Source organism: Phyllostomus hastatus, unplaced genomic scaffold, assembly GCF_019186645.2.
Source record: "Phyllostomus hastatus isolate PE091 unplaced genomic scaffold, TTU_PhHast_1.1 phas_contig_40, whole genome shotgun sequence".
NCBI classification, from domain to species: domain Eukaryota; kingdom Metazoa; phylum Chordata; class Mammalia; order Chiroptera; family Phyllostomidae; genus Phyllostomus; species Phyllostomus hastatus.
The window spans coordinates 31,608,496-31,625,905 of record NW_025333872.1 but is presented as its reverse complement, the minus strand read 5'-3'; the positions used below and the strand labels follow the sequence as shown (position 1 = coordinate 31,625,905).

At 36.0% G+C, this 17,410-nt stretch overlaps 1 pseudogene; it reads left to right on the top strand.

Moving 5' to 3' along the window:
• Positions 1–8,221: 8,221 nt before the first annotated feature.
• Positions 8,222–17,410, top strand: part of LOC123821798 — a 55,757-nt pseudogene continuing 46,568 nt past the window's right edge.

The window sequence follows — 17,410 nt, the reverse complement described above, 5'->3', positions numbered from 1 at the left end:
GGGAAATTTGGAGTCTCAAAGAACAGTAAGACCCAGTTCTTATCCTGGAGAGCATATGATATATTTGGCAAAACAGATGATGTATTATGATGAATATTAATCTAAACCAAAAATGAGTTAAGAAACAACACATAATGAGCTCCAATGCAGTAAATTATTAACTTCCACATGGTAGAATTAGATAACAATTGTGTCCAGAGAATGAGCACCATAGGGATGGAGCTATTCATCTGTAAGAATTTACATGTAATGGAAAACTCTGATTTGTCATTTTGATAACCAAAAATCATATCCAATGCTTTCTTTAAAACCTATAAATACAGTCCTAAAATTCCAGTTTCTACCTAATGGGCCAGCAGTAATGAGTGTCCTTCCCCAGACTGAAAAATTCTCCCCCAGGGGAAGTCTGGGTTGATGGCCTTCAATTAGAGCCTATCCTCTTGGACACATGGGGCTTGGGCCACAGTCCGAGTCTCTCCATGTGGTGACTCATCTGCCCACTTCCTCCTTCCATCTGGCTTCCTTTGGTTGCTCATACGGCAATTACAGCGCAGTTATTGGGGAAAGCATGGATTGATCTAAATATACCAATTCTAATCCCTAGAGCTACAAATAATTTTAGTTAAAACAATATGACCAAATGCCCCTACAAGAAATACCAACCCAAAGGAATTCCATCCCGAGCAAAATGCCTTTCTGGCCCTGGTTGATGGATCTCATCAATTAAGCAATAACCTTAACAATGAAATTAAAGTGCTAAATAAATACAGGAACTGCACATTAATTGCCATAGAATATTAGAGCCACATTCTTGTCTTGAGTCTTTTTTTTTCTAGCTTCTACTAGCACAGTTAGCCTATATTTAAGCTGTCATAACCCCACAGTTTGCTACTCTCTCCCTCTAGGTTCTACCAGTTTTACAATTGTATGGCACCTTTTTATTATTTTTGTGTATCACTCTTCAATAGATGACCTTTCTTATGGGATGTTTTTCTATGCCACAAAATGATAAGTATCCTAATCCCCATGGGCATATCACAATTTAAAAAAAAATCACTCAAGTGTCTATGATCTTTGTACCACTAAGTAATACAAGATTATGTACATATAATTATCACCTTTCAAAATGTTTCAACACAATTGTCAATATACTTGAATAGACTCAAATGTATTGCACTTGTATATTCCTAAATATATTGGGGACTTTTTCCAAGATGTCTCGTATTTTTGTGGGCCAGAGATAATAATAATCTATTCAGGCTAAGCTATGAATTTTATATACATTATTTATTTTAATCCATGTAACAACCCTGAAAGGCAATTATTATTATTTCTATGTTAGCAATTATAAACTGGAACATCAAAAACCTTATGTTCCTCCCTTCCCCAAGGTCTCATGCAAAAATTTAGTTGGTTCATGGGTCCACCCCGTGTCTCTCTGCCCCCAACTGTGCATCTGTCTTATGTTTTTACCATGAAGCTTCTCTTTCTCCTGCAAGCTGACAGTGTGTCATCAAACTGGCATCCAATTTGTTAACAAACTTTGGGCTTTCCATAATATTCTTAAGGTATTCTGCATGCAATTGGCTAGGTCTAACAGAAAATGATGAAAAATAAAGCCTCTTAAAATGAATATGTTTGAGAGCTTAAGAAAATTCATGTATTTTGATCTGTTTTACTTTTGGTTCTTGCAGGATTTGTGGAAAGCAGCCTGCATAATGTTTAGGGAGATCAAATTACAGTCAGTTGTATCTGGGTCTACATCCAAGCTTGCACACTTCCAACACGTGTACCCCATGCAAGTAGCTTCACTATTCAGAGCCCATCTTCTAGGCATAAAATAACAAATGTTTCCTTAAGGGTTACATAAAACAATAGTGTTTGGGACATAGCAAGTACTCACCATAGAACAGTCCCTGCAAGGATGATAATTATCATGATTCCTACAGTACAAAAATGCACTTTTCTAAGTAGAAATTTAGTCATTTCACTTACCCACCTGCATCTTTCAGCATGAAGTTTAATTTATTAGTGTGGCACGGAAACTTGTCATGATCCAGCCACACTTCCTTTTCAGTGCCATCTCTCAGTCTTCCACACTCTGCTCTCTGCGCCAATCAGGGGCCACTGCCATAGGTCTCTGTTACCACCTATGCATTCTGTCTGGACTCCAAGTGTCTCCCAACTGTCAGTTAGGCATCAACTCCTCCAAAATGGTTTTCTTTGCCCACATGCCACCTATACACCCCTCAACCCAGATTTGCTTTCACTCCTCCTGTTCCCATCATACCCCACGCAAACTTACAGCATAGCAAGGATCATTTTCCCTCTGGAGTTATAATCACAGTTTAGTAATCACTTGCTTACCTCCCCAATTAAAATTAAGTCCCAGTGTTGAAGATTAAAAAGTGCACTCAATGAAATAGACAATTTCCCTCTGAAATTCAGACTGACATCACCAGTGATGATTATACTTTGGCTACTAAATAGACATTGGGCCATGAGTGCATTTAAAGTATAGATGTCACATTTATTCTTCAAAAAAGAAAAACAAGTTCAGACATTAGGTACAAAAGAATCAAGAAGAATAATTTTTGCATTAATGTCATCAAAAAGTTTTCACTATTTTGTCTTTGAAATTGTGAAAAAACTCCATTATGTTTTCATCAGAATTAAAAGTGAGTATGGAACACCAGAAGTAACTTTCATTAAATTTTTTTTTAATTCTGTTTTATTCTCTACAGTACAGCTTTACTTATTCATTTTACTATTAATCAATATGGATAAGGATACATTGTTCTCTCTAAAAATAGTTAAAAACACTTGCTGACAATTTTCAAAGACACAGCAGCTTGTGCAGAGGTGAGCTAAGTGTAGAGATGGTATAATGTGGGGCTCTGAAAGTTATATTTTTATGTCCACTATCAGGGAAAATGAACTTTTTAGATATTTGAGGGAATGGTTTAAATATCACAGAAAGGTCTATAATGAATAGATACATTGAGTCATTTCCATTAATAACATTTAAAAAATTGATCCCTTAAGTTTGGGTGATGAAAGCTACAAAGGTCCACCTTTTAAGCCATTCAAAAAACTTGAATGGGAAAAAAATGATAATTCTGTTTATTTTAGTATTTTCTCAAATTCTCCATGGATCTTTTTCTGAGATGTCTTCTTCTGATTTGAAGCTTTTGGATTTTTCCTCAGAAAGTTTGCCCTTCACTAAGGAAATTAAATCTATACCTTTCTATATTAAAAGTGAGAATAAGTATCAGAGCAGACAACTCTATCCTGAAAACCATTTACAGTGAACATTATGGGTAATATATGTATGTATTATGTATTTATTTTTATATGATTTTTATTCTATTGATATCACAAACACCAATACCACAGAGCAAATAAAATATGTGTTTGAATATTTTACCATCATTTAGGGAGGGTCACATGTGATCTAATCCTAATTTTTAAAAAGCTATATATTCTTGGCCCTGGCTGGCATAGCTCAGTGGATTGAGCACGGGCTGTGAACCAAAGTGTCACAGGTTCGATTCCCAGTCAGGATAAATACCTGGGTTGCAGGCCATGACCCCCAGCAACCGCACATTGATGTTTCTCTCTCTCTCTCTCTCTCTCTCTCTCCCCCCCCAAAATAAATAAATAAAATCTTTAAAAAAAAACTATATATTCTTGGGTTTATCTTTTATTAGCATAGCACTGTTCCAGTCTCTGACTTCACTCTTACTAAAAATAAATGTCTCTTCCTCTGTCTGTAGTCTGTTCAGTATAAATATACTGATAAGTTAGTCATTTCTATAGCAAAATGAGGGTCAGCTTCTCTACTGAAAATGCCAACTTTAGTTGTCTTAGTCACAATTATTAGACTAAACTTAATCATTGCCTAATATTGGGAGAATTTTCCCACCAAAGGCATTAAAACGCCTTTCGGGGGAGGTGGGGGGGAACTGTTCAAGCAACTTAGGGAAATTTGTAATAATGATGATGTTTATTGTTTTAAATCTGTTGGTACATCTGCTTCTCTTCATCTTCACCATTCCCTCCCTAATCCTCAATGTCATGACACTCCCCTGGACTACTGAAATCACCTTCTGCATGGTTTACTACCACATACTCTGGACTCCTCCAATAGTTCACACGCTGTAAGCTGATTGACCTTTTCACATGTGAACCTAGTGATATCCCCCTCCTACTTCAGCTTCATCCTCTAAAAACTCTCATGGTTTCCACCACTGTGACTAAAGGCCAAAATTCTCAACATAGTCTGTCACTGCATTATTTACCTGTCTCTATGTCCAACTTCATCTGACACTTACTCCCCTCACTTTTCATGCTCCAGTCACACTGGCCTTTTTGTGGTCTTTCCAACTTCTATTTCCTATCTCTTAGCACTAATCCAAATGTTTTTTTTTAATTTCTTTTATTTTTTATTGTTTTCAAGTACAGTTGTCTCCATTTTCCCCCCCACCACTCCCCTCCCACCCACCCCTCCCTGCCTCCCACCCTTAATACTACCCTCTTTGGCTTTGTTTATGTGTCCTTTATACATGTTCCTTGATGAACCTTCCCTTATTCCCCCCCTTACTCCTCTCCTCCCTCCTCTCTGGTTACTGTCAGTTTGTTCTTTATTTCAGTGTCTCTGGTTATATTTTGCTTGCTTATTTGTATAACATATTTCACAGATATAGAACAAACATTTCAAAAATTTATATGGAACCATAAACAGGCCCAAAAAGCCACAGCAATTTTGAAAAAGAAGAACAAAGTAGAAGGGATCACAATAACTGATATCAAACTATATTACAAGGCCACAGTAACCAAAACAGCCTGGTACTGGCATAAGAATAGACATATAGATCAATGGAACAGAATAGAGAGCCCAGAAATAAACCCAAGTCTCTATGGCCAATAAATATTTAACAAAGGGAACAGAAGCATAAAATGAAGTAAAAATAGCCTCATCAATAATTGGTGTTGGGAGAGCTAGACAGCTACATGCAAAAAAAAAAAAAAAAGAAAGAAAGAAAGAAAAGAAACTAGAGCACCAACTTACATCATACATAAAAATAAATTCAAGGTGGATAAAAGATTTAAATATAAGTCATGACACCATTAAAGTCCTTGAGGAGACCATAGGCAGGAAAATCTCAGATATTCCACGCAGCAATATTTTCACCAAATGTTTATACAACTCCCATATCGGGTCATATGCTCCACCGTGTGACTGGTGGAGATGTGAAGAAGAGGAGAGAAGCTAGATCTTAATGTTCAGAGTAGATATGGGGAGCCACCACTATGGATTGGGAGAAATCAGAGCTATCATAAGCTAAACAGGGGATCCTAGAGATAACTTTTAATGCAAGTTTTAAAAAATGTATGCCAGCTGGCTTCAGCAGACTCATGTGGCTTCTGCAGCCCCAAGCGGCATCCAAGGCATTGAACTCACAGCACGCTCCTAAGAACCCAGGCCCCTGACCCATGCATTCCATCAATGGCTGACTCTCATGGCTCTGGGCTAAAAGAGAGTTAAAGACTATAAGACATTGATGAAAGACATTGAAGAAGACACAACTAAATGGAAAGATATCCCATGTTCATGGGTCATAAGAATTAATGTATTAAAATGATTGTTCCAATCAAAGTGATCTGCAGATTCAAGGTTATTTCCATCAAGATTCCAAAAGCATTTTTCATAGAAATAGATAAAAACATTTCTAAAATGTGCATGGAACCACCAAAGACCCCAAATAACCAAAGTAATCTTGAGAAAGAAGAACCAACCTGGATGCATCACACTTTCTAATATAAAAATTTTATCACAAAGCTATAATAATCAAAACAGCATGGTGTTTATATAAAAGCAGATACAGAAACCAATAGAACAAAAGCAAGAGCCCAGAAATAAATCTATGTGTATACAGTAAACTAATACTTGGCAAATTAGCTAAGAATACTCAACAAAGAAACAATAGTCTCTTCAAAAATGGCTATTGGGAAGACTGGATATTCACATGCAAAAGAATGAAGCTGGACCACTATACTATCTTACACTATTCACAAAAATTAACTAAAAATAGGTTAAAGATTTAAATGTTAGACCCAGAACTGTAAAGCTACTAGAAGAAAACATATAGAAAAAAAGCTCCTTGACACTGGTTTTGGCAATGATTGTTTGGATACAACACCAAAAGTATAAGCAACAAAACCAAAAATAAACAACTGGGACTATATCAAATTAAAATTCTTCTCCACAGCAAAAGAAACAATAAACAAATTGAAAAGGAAATCTATAGAATGGAAGAAAATATTTGCAAACCATTTATATGATGAGGGTTATTTTCCAAAATATATGAGAAACTCATACAACTCAATAGCAAAAGAAAAAAATCCAATTTAAAAATGGACAGAAGATTTGACTAGACATTTTTCCAAGTAAGACATACAAATGGCCAACAGGCACATGAAAAGTTATTCACCATCACTCATCATTAGGGAAATGCACATCAAAATCACAATGAAATATCACCTCACACCTGTTAGAAGGGCTATTATTAAAAAAAACAAGATACAATAAGTATTAGTGAGGATGTGGAGAAAAGGAACCCTTGTGCGCTATTGGTAGGAATGTAAATTGGTATAGCCTTTAAAGAAACAGTATGGAGGTCCCTCAAAAAATGAAAAATAGAACTACCATGTGATACAGCAATCCCACTACTGGGTATGTATGTAAAGAAAATGAAATCATGATCTTGAAGAGACAACTGCATCCCTTTGTTCACTGCAGCATCATTCACAATAGCCAAGACACAAAAACAGCCTAAGGGTCCATCAACAGATGGATGAGTAAAGAATATGTGATTATACATATGAATCCTGCTATTTGTGACAATGTGGATACATCAAAGGCATTATTCTAAGTGAAATAAATCAGACAGAGAAAGACATACACTGTAGGATCTCACATGCAAAATCTAAAAAAGTGAAACTCATAAAAATAGAGAGTGGGATGGTGATTGTCAGTGGCTGAGGGTGCAGGAGATGAGGAAATGTTGGTCAAAGGGGACAGATTCCAGCTATAAAGTTAATTTCCACTGAGGATCTGATGTGCAGCACAATAACTATAATCAACAATACATTGTCATATACCTAAAAGTTAAGAAAGTAAATCATAAGGGTTATCACCACAAAACAAAATTGGTAATTATGTGAAGAGATGGGGGGTGTTAACTAACATTATTGTTGTAATAATTTTGCAATATATACTCGTACATGTATCAAATCATCACATTGTTTTATTACTATAACTTATGTACTTATGCCAATAATAATCTCAATAAATCTGGGGGAATGGGAGATGTGTTCTCCCTGGCATCATCTATTGTGGCAAATAGTTTAAAAGTCAGAATGGAATCTAAAGCATTTTGGTTTACATTTCCCCATGGACATCCCTGACTCAATGTGAGCATAGCAGAGCCACTGTCAGAAAATGGGACAATATTTCACAGAGTACATATAGACCCCACACAACAATAGATGGGTAAAAAGTTTCAAAGTGAACTTTGAGCTGCTGAGAATATTATAGAATTTGAAAGGGGGAATATTTGGCAAATTCCACAGAAGGTGTCATAATATTTGTAGTTCTAGCCAAGAGTGAAAAATGTTCAACCAGACCCAATTCTGGAAGTCACACTTCCTGCTGAAAGAAATGAACTTACGAAACTTCTTTCATCAAGACAGGTGAAAGAACAGAGGGCTCAGTGTGGGGGTTCATCAAAAAGTTAAGAATAGAGGTGCCATATGACCCAAAATCCCTTTCCTGTGTATCTACCCAACAAACTCAAAAACATGTATTCACAAAGATATACGCAACCTTATGTTCATTGCAGCATTATTCACAGTGGCCAAGTAATGAAGATAACCAAGGTATCCTTTGATAGATGATTGAATAAAGAAGATGTGGTACATAAACACAGTGAAATACTACTCAGCCATGAGAAAAGACAAAATACTGCCACAAATTTGCAACAATATGGATGGACATGGAGAATATTATGCTAAGTGAAATAAGTCAGTCAGAAAAACTTAAGACCCATATGATTTCACTCACATGTGGTACATAAAACTGAAACTCATGTTGGACCCAGACAACAAGGTGGTGGTTGCCAGAGGGAAGGGGATGGGGGTCAGGGGTAGAGGGGACCTAATGTATGATGAGGAAATATGGTCTGACTACATAGAGGTGGTGGGAACACAGTGCAACGTCCAGATCCAGTATCGTGGAGATGTACGCTGGAAACTTATGTGATCCCATTGGCCAATGCCACCCCAATAAATTTAATGAAAGTCATTTTTATTAAGAAAGTTATTTTTAATAAGAAGGAAAATAGAGGGGAAAGCAGTCAGAAAGAAGGCAAAGATGTGTTTCTCAGCATGTGCTTATCTCTGAGGTTTCTGAACTATAAGCAGGTCATGAAATCAAACCATGGTTCTTAATGAACTAAACAAGACTAGAATAGAAAAAAGTGAGTACCTGAGCATCACAATGATGAAAATACTGTCTCGTGAGCCCACCTTTGTTTCATTAATGTACTTACATATATTTGTGTGATGAATTACAATGTAAAATGTGTTTCTTGGTGTGAATCACAGTGGAAAATTTTTGAAAAATACTACTCTAGCAATGGAAGAAAAGACCATTAGTAATTAATAGCAGACATTTTAGAAAATGTTTCCTTACAAACACTGCAAATGAAGACAAGGCATTAAAGTGAACTGTGAGAGATATGAATCTTAGTCAAACTTTAATTCATTATGCCAATGAAAAAAGCATCTGAATTTTCCATGCAGGGCATGAAAGTTGGTATTACAGCTGCCCTTGTGACTGTGGCCATAGTAAGTATCTCTGGAATCACTGTGCTGGTTTTTACTCGAGAAGAAGAGAACAGCAAAGAATTGAAAAGTTCAGATAAAGGAGATGGGTGAGATGCATGAGGAGCTCAATACATAGCTATTGCCCATTCAAGAATACTACAGGAGAAAAATGAGCAAATGAACTCGGTTTGCAAATGTGTGAGCATGAAACAGAAGATTTTTTGTGGATTACTATTTTACTAGTTAACATATTTGTAATGGTGAACACGTACTCAAAATGCAAGCAGCTTCACACTGGCTTTACCAATCGTAAAATGACTACAAGTGTCTTATATAGGCAGAGCTAATTTTTTTTAAAAACCTAGAACTTGGACTGCATAGTTCAAATTATGTACACACGACAATTGAAGTGTGCATGAAATACCCTTCCACACTACAGTTTGAATTACTACTGTCTCATTCATTTGCTCTTGAAAGCTGTCTTCTATTTACTTTGTCTTATACATGTAAACTTTTTTGTGTGAAATATGAAATATAACATTTTTAGAAAGAAAGGAAGGAAGGAAACTAAGCCATTACATATGAAGAACCAACCATTTTTCACAACTTCCACAAAAGATCTCTGAGGTAGGGAAGTGACAATTTGGTTCAGAATGGCATGAATGGAACAGCCTTGTCCAGGCAGCACAGTTGGTTAAGAGCATCATCCTGATAAGCCAAGGTTGAGTGTTCTGTTCCCACTCAGGGCACATACAAGAATCGATCAATGAATGTATAAATAAGTGGCACAACAAAACAATGTTTCTCTCTCTCTCTCTACCTTCCTCCCTCTCTAAAATCAATCAATTAAAAATTTTTAAAGAAATTGCATGGAACATAGGAAAAATTCAGAACATCCTGGCAGTGCAGGAAGGAAAAAAAGTCAGAAACAGACAAATAAATTGGCTCAAAGCTGCGGGGAGTGAGGGGTGCAGGTTGATTGTTAACAGTACTTTAGGAAAGGGGGTCTAAAATCATATGAAAGTGGAAAAGCTGCCTGAAATTCACGAAAAAAGTTTATGCAGTCAAAACCCAGATAAACCATCAGAGAAGAAAACCAGGCACTGAGCCCCGGTTATAGAAACTCTGCCTAGCCAGACAAATGGTTGTATAGGTATGTACTACGAGTTATACGTGCACCAAAACACAAGCAAATTTACTTATCCACCATTCACAGCTCAGAAAATTCAAGCCATCAACCACAGAAAGTCAGAAAAATAAGTAATATGCTTGTCTGTTTTATCACTATCATTTCAAATGTCACACTGAATCATCCACACATCCAAAAGCAAAGTTTTGAAGTTTTTATAGAACTTTAAGCAGTTCCCAAAACATTTCTTATTATCAGTCTGCTTTTACATTCCTTCTTACCATAATTTAAATGAATGAGTTATCACATTGCCAAAGTGATTTGAATTCTAACAGGCCAATAAAACACCTTAAATTTTTATGCAAATTAAAAAACTTCTCTGTCCTATCTCTAGGCAAGAACTGTTTAGCAGTGTAAAATACTTTTAGCCTGTTTAAAAATAAAGCTATTTTCTTATCTTCCTATTTTGCAACAGTTTTTGTATGTGTACATGAAGCCAAAATGACTGTGAAATTCTGAAACCTCAAACAAGATTTTATTGTACAAAGGTTTTATCTGTAGCCCTTGAGCTCAAGCACACACTTTCTAAAAACTAGAATATAAGTTCTGATTTTTAAAAATTTTTTTAAGATTTTACTTATTTTTACAGACAAAGGGGAGAGGAGAGAAAAAGAGAGGGAGAGAAACTTATATGTGGTTGCCTCTATTGTGACCCCTACTGGGGACCTGGCCCATAACCCAAGCATGTGCCCTGACTGGGAATCAAGCCAACGACCTTTTGTTTGCAGGCTGGTGCTCAGTATGTATGTAAAGAAAATGAAATCATGATCTTGAAGAGACAACTGCATCCCTTTGTTCACTGCAGCATCATTCACAATAGCCATCCACTGAGCTATACCAGCCAGGGCCACAAGTTCTGATTTTTACTTGATTCACTTTTCTGAATTGCTCCACTTGAACTAATATTAAAATATGCTTACATTAACTTGAAAAAGAGTATAAAGTTAAGTTTCAGAGAAATGTGCTGGATTTTAAGGGAAAGGTTAATCCAGGATGGAACTTTCATGTCTCTAGTAATCACAATGAAAGAAAAAGATATCATAACTAAAAAATTAAATATATAAATACCAAGTATTCCTTTGTTTGTTCACCTTCAAAAACTCACCTATTAATAGTCTGCAAGGTTGTATTTTTTGCAGCAAATTAGCTGTCAGTAAAGTGTTGAAACATTGCTGGACACAATTTGCACTGAGGCTGAATGTCATAAACAGATTAGTGGTTCCTATCAGATGGTCTAGACTTCAAAAGGCTTTGTTGCTTTTCTTTTTGTTTCCCTGTGGCATTGCTAAGACAAATGGTCTATGTGATTATTCCTGGTTTAAAGAATACTCTTGTTCAATGAGGTTTGTACATGAAGCAATGAAGCCTGTTCTTTACTAGACTTTCATGTGCCATCCATTTCTCTTCATCAAAAGTTTATTTTATACTCTTATGTGTAAATTTCTAACCTCCATTAAGCAACTTCTATTTCAAAATCTTGGGTGAGAAATTTCAAAGCTCACATAGTGGATATCTGCTTTTAACTACAGAAAAGTAACAAAGAAAGTTATTGTTAATCCCATTACCTTGAAATTGTAAAAATTTCAATGGTCATTGGAAAAGAAACATAATCAAAGTTCATTATACTGCTGGAAATGAAAAAGCATGATAGATGTCTGTACTTGCAATTGAACAAATAAAGTCTAGACATAAGCAATTTAATACCTACCTAGAAACATAACAGCAAAATACTGAGTAGACACTCTACTTACTAATTTCCTTATACAGAAAACTGCCACCAATAATAGTTTTTATTAAAAATGTAATTTTACATGAAAATTCTTATCCAAGACCCACAGTATGCAGGATCTTTTGCATTGCCATTTACTTATGCTAAATGCAACTAAAATCTTTATGTCCTTTCATAGTCTATGGATGTCAATGACCAGTAATTAACATCATTCAGAATGCAATACCGGCTAATTAATCACAATTTTTAATTGGATTAAGTTAAGTAGTATGCTCTTCATTATTTGAGTTCAAGGAGCTCTGGGCAGATTTTCTATCATAAAAGAAAATTTGGCTTCAACATTCTTTTGCTTTCTTAATTACCACAGGTTCTGAAAATTCTTTGTGTTATTGTTTTTATTTTATGCTATTGGAAGTGAGATTAAAGATCTATTCCCATAGTGTTAGTAAGTAACACCCTGAATAACGGTTTGTATCTGACAGACATATAGTACCTAAACAAAAGTGGTTACTTAAATAATGCATAGTTTTCTTTCGGATTCTAATTTCCTAACATTTTTCTCCTTTTACACAACAAAGAAATTGAACCAATAATATTTATACTTCACTTCCCTGAACTAGTGGGAAAAAACAATAAACTGGTGATAAATAATCAGCTACTTCTAATAGATAAATCTTAGGGGAGATGGAAAAGTGAGGAGGAGAGCTGCTTCTGATAAGCAGGCAGAAAACACTGTTACAGGACAGAGCCCAGGAATAAATTGGCCTTATTTGACTGATACATCCTTCCTGTTCAGTCCATAGCCTGGCCAACCCTGGAACGGGCAGGAGCCCAGGCAGAGACCCCTCCTCCAAGCCCAGTCAGGATGCAAAGGGAACCACACCCACCCCTAGAAAGCAGTCATAAACTGTGGGAGACTTGTCCTGACACAGGAGAGGAAGATGAGGGGAAGATATTGTTTAATACTGCTTACTTCTTTGTCCTCTTCCTTCCAATAATTTGGTTCATAGCCTACTTTAAAATATACACATAATATATAAATATATATGTCAGATAGATCATTTTGACAGTGAATTGTAGGTGATTTGGGGGGAAAATGTAAAATAAACCACTTTGTTTTTCTTTTCTTGCTCTGGTTCACTTAGAGGCCTTCTAAATTGTCAAGGGAAATAAACTTTTAAAATGAAATCAAGTCAAACTTACCATTACTATTAGAAAACAACTCAAAGCAAGTGTCTTACTTACAGATTCATGGTTAATTGTATTTTTGTGAGAACTAAATGACAATCTACATAGAGTACTTACAAATGTAAGTCCATAATAAACAGCATTAATAATAATGGTGAACATTTCTGTCATATGTTATAGAATGCTCTCATGCTTATCATCTCATTCAATCTTCCCAGTAACCTTCAGAGATAACTAATGCTTTCTACATTTTGTGGATAAAATGTCCTACCAGGTTAAATAACTTACAAATTCTACCATGTCGCATCCCACACACTCTAAATTATTTCATCTTTCAACTTGAGGATAAAGTTCAGTCTCTTTATCATGGTCATGATATGACTCCTTAATTTCCCCAGAGTAATGCCTGCAGTGGCCCCATCCACACCCTTTACCACATCACATCCCTTTCCTCTGATACAATAATGCTGTTCCCTGGCATAGGCTGTTCTTCATTAACCACCTTCTCTCTAGTCTAACTCCTGTCTACCTAGCACAGTCCTACCAATGTATCAGGACTCAGTTCAAGCATCACCTCTCTTAAAAGAAGCCATCCTTGCAAAAGCAACCATCCTTGGCTGTTCCTTACCTCCTCCAGAAACAGGCAGCCTTCTCTGTACTCATTCTTTCACACTTTTTACCACATGGCATTAAGCTTGGTATGCCACCTGCCCTTCCATTTGGATGTTGAGAGAACACCAATAATTATTTCTCATTTAGCTCTATTTGCCCAGCATGTTGCACAACATCTAACACATAATAGGTGTTCTATACATGATGGTAGGGTAAAAGAAAAAAAGATAATAAGTGAAAAAATACACACAAGTAATAAGCAACAGACAGAAACTGAGAGTCAAAATTTCTGAACCCAAGTTCTTTACATAACAGACATTTATGAAATGTCCCTACTATTTTTTATGGTTGCTACTAAATATCATACATAGACAGTTAAAGAAGGCATGATTCACACCCTGAAAGACAAATATACACAGGCTGTCATGCCTCAAGAAAGTCAATTATAAAATTCTTAGACACATACTTACAACATTGTCTTCCTGGCTATGTGCAATTCTCAGAGTTCCCTGCACACAGGAGTAAGCCTCTGTCTTTCTGTCGTAGTCACTGAGCTGTACCCCCTCTGGCAATATCCCAAACTTTTTGCTACTTTAGAAAAACCATTACACATGCAAAGATACACAAAGGAAAACTGCAGGTTTCACAGAATACCTAATTAACAATCATTATTTTCAAACTCTGATTCTATAGAACTTGATTCAGCAGGCAAAAGTTCTGAGATGGTCCTGGATCTAAAATTGTTTAAGTGCTGTTTAGATAATTATCATATAATCAAATATTGTATAAAATCAGAAAAATTGACTGTGATTTCTAGCAATGTTCTTTATGCTGCCGATCCAATCCAGCACCTGTTTATATTTTTGCATAATAAAAATATTTTATCCATAGTTATTAATGAATTAAATATAAAATATTAGAACTAAATGCTATTGAAGAAAGCAAAACAAAACACACAACTTCCCTCTTGTTGAGGGTCAGTTTCAAAATCACAAGTACTTCTGACAGAAGCTCCCAGAGATATGAAGCATGGTTGAGTTAGATGGGATCTTTTGTGTCTGGGACTGAAATATTTGCATATACATAGGAGAGATGCCAGAAGGCCCATCAGCTAAAAAATGCCCCCACATAGGCCAGGCATGACAGTGCCTTTCCCTTAGGCCTGAAATGTTCACCACCAACCTGTCAAATGCAGAATCAGGCCCTTGGGAAGATGGTTGTCAAATACACTTGGGTTAATTGAAGAGAGTTCCTAGTGTTCTCCTCTTTTAAAAGGACATAAAAAGTTTGGAAAAATGCAAAAAAGGAAGGGATCAGTAAGGAAGATGATGAAAAGAGAAGAAAAAGCTTTCTCAATTTTAAGACCTGCCCTCACTCACACACATACACACACACACACACACCTTCTTCAATCTTCTATTTTTAACTGCCTCTAGAAATAGAAAAGAAATCTTTCATTTAAGCTTATTATTCTATGAATGTTTTTCTAGTTATAATAAAAGTTTTTTCCTACTCAGTCTGTACTACATCGTAAGAATACTGCATTTTTCCATATGCTTCCTTGAAACTAATTCAAGCTCATTTTAAGGATTTATATTAGTCCAGGAACCATGTCTAATTTTAATTAACAACAATTAAGTGCCTACTATGTACAAGGTACTGTGTGCTAGGAGCTGTGGAAAATGTAAAGATCAACAAATACAAGGGGAAAACCGAGGAAAAGGAGGAGGATGGAGAAAGAACATTCAACATAGGCATGAGATATATAGTAAAATAATGTTAATTTCAGTGACTTAATCCAATAGGAATTTATTTCTTACTTTTATCAGTTTAATGCATGTATTATTGGTCTGCCAAATCCTTCCTCCATGTGATGGATGATTCAGGGATCTAGTCACCTTCCGTCTATGGCTCCTCCAAATCCAAGTGTCCAGAGAGAAGAGAAAAAGTACAGAAAGCAAACAGTCTTCCCAATTACATTAGACCAAAAGCAACACACATCTATGATTGGCAAGAACCAGCTGATTTTAACTTAGATGGAAGAGGGACTGAGCAATGTAGCCCAAGCCTTGGCAGCTGCTTCCTGCTATCACTGGAAGCAGGAATCTTTGGTGGGACAGCTAGCTGTCCCTTACCTCAGGAGGGATGTAGCATCAAGTGTTCAAATTTCAGCATTGATGTTAACTTGTTTTTTAGTTCTATTTGGATAAAGTGGTTAAAAATATGGGTCCTGATTTGAAGGCATAATAGTAAGTTAGACAGAGAGTATGACTTTAGTGGGCACTTGGGCCATTTTTCTGAAGTTATAAAATTTTTTAAAGAAACAAATATTTCACACAATACCCAAAACAAGAGTTGCTAGAAAATAGAGATTTGTCCTGTGTGTGTATCTGTCACTAAACAGGGTCTAGATGAGAAAGACCTCTAATAAGATATTAGCATAATCATATCTAGGTACTAGGTAAAAGAATAATTTTATTCTTTTATTTTTATGCTTGTATATTTTAAATACATTACAATGAATACTTACTAAATTATTAATGATGAATAAGTTATAACTATTTCTAAAGATTAACACAATCAATGTTTTGATATTCTCATATTTGAAGAAGTGGTTTTAACTTTTTTCTATTCTCAAAACTATACAAGTTTAGAATACTATTAATCTAACTTCCAGCTAGGATGAAGGCATAGGCAGATATACTTTGCTTCCTCATACAACCAAAAGAAGAACAACAAATTTAAAACTAAAAAATAACTAGCACTGACAGAAAATCAAACTGTATGGAAGTCTGACAACCAAGGAGTTAAAGAAGAAACATTCATCCAGACCAGCGTACCAAGACAAAAACTTTATGACCCAAATGGAAGAACAGATTAAAGCTCCAAAAATAAACTAGGCAATGAAGGGATAGCCAGCATATCAGATGCAGAGTTCAAAACACTGATAATCAGGATGTTCACAGAAATAGTTGAGTATGGTCACAAAATAGGGGAAAAAGTGAAGGATACTAAAAGTGAAATAAAGGAAAATGTACAGGATACCAGCAGTGACAGGAAGGAAATTGGGACTCAAATAAAAAATTTGGACCAGAAGGAAGAAATAAACATTCAACCAGAACAGAATGAAGAAACAAGAATTCAGAAAAATGAGGAGAGGCTTAAGAACCTACAAGACATCTTTAAACGTTCCAACACCCAAATCACAGGGGTGCCAGAAGAAGAAGAAGAGCAAGAAACTGAAAACTTATTTGAAAAAATAATGAAGGAGAACTTCCCCAATCTGGCAAAGGAAATAGGCTTCCAGGAAGTCCAGGAAGTTCAGAGAGTCCCAAAGAAATTAGACCTGCCCTGATTGGTGTGGCTGAGTGAATTGAGTGCTGGCCTGTGAACCAAGAGGTCACTGGTTCAATTCCCCATTAGGACACATGCCTGGGTTGCAAGGGGATGCATGAGAAGCAATCATAAATGGATGTTTCTCTCCATCTTTAACAAAAAAAGAAAAAGAAAAAAAAAAGAAGTTGGATCCAAAGAAGCATACACCAAGCCACATCAAAATTACATTACCCAAGATTAAAGATAAAGAGAGAATCTTAAGAGCAGCAAGAGAAAAAAAGACAGTTACCTATAAAGGAGTTCCCATAAGACTATTGGCTGATTTCTCAGAAGAAAATCTGCAGGCAAGAAGGGGCTGGAAAGAAATGAAAGTCATTTCTAAGATTACTCTATCCAGCAAAGCTGTCATTTAGAATAAGAGGGCAGATAAAGTGCTTCCCAGATAAGGTCAAGTGAAAGGAGTTCAT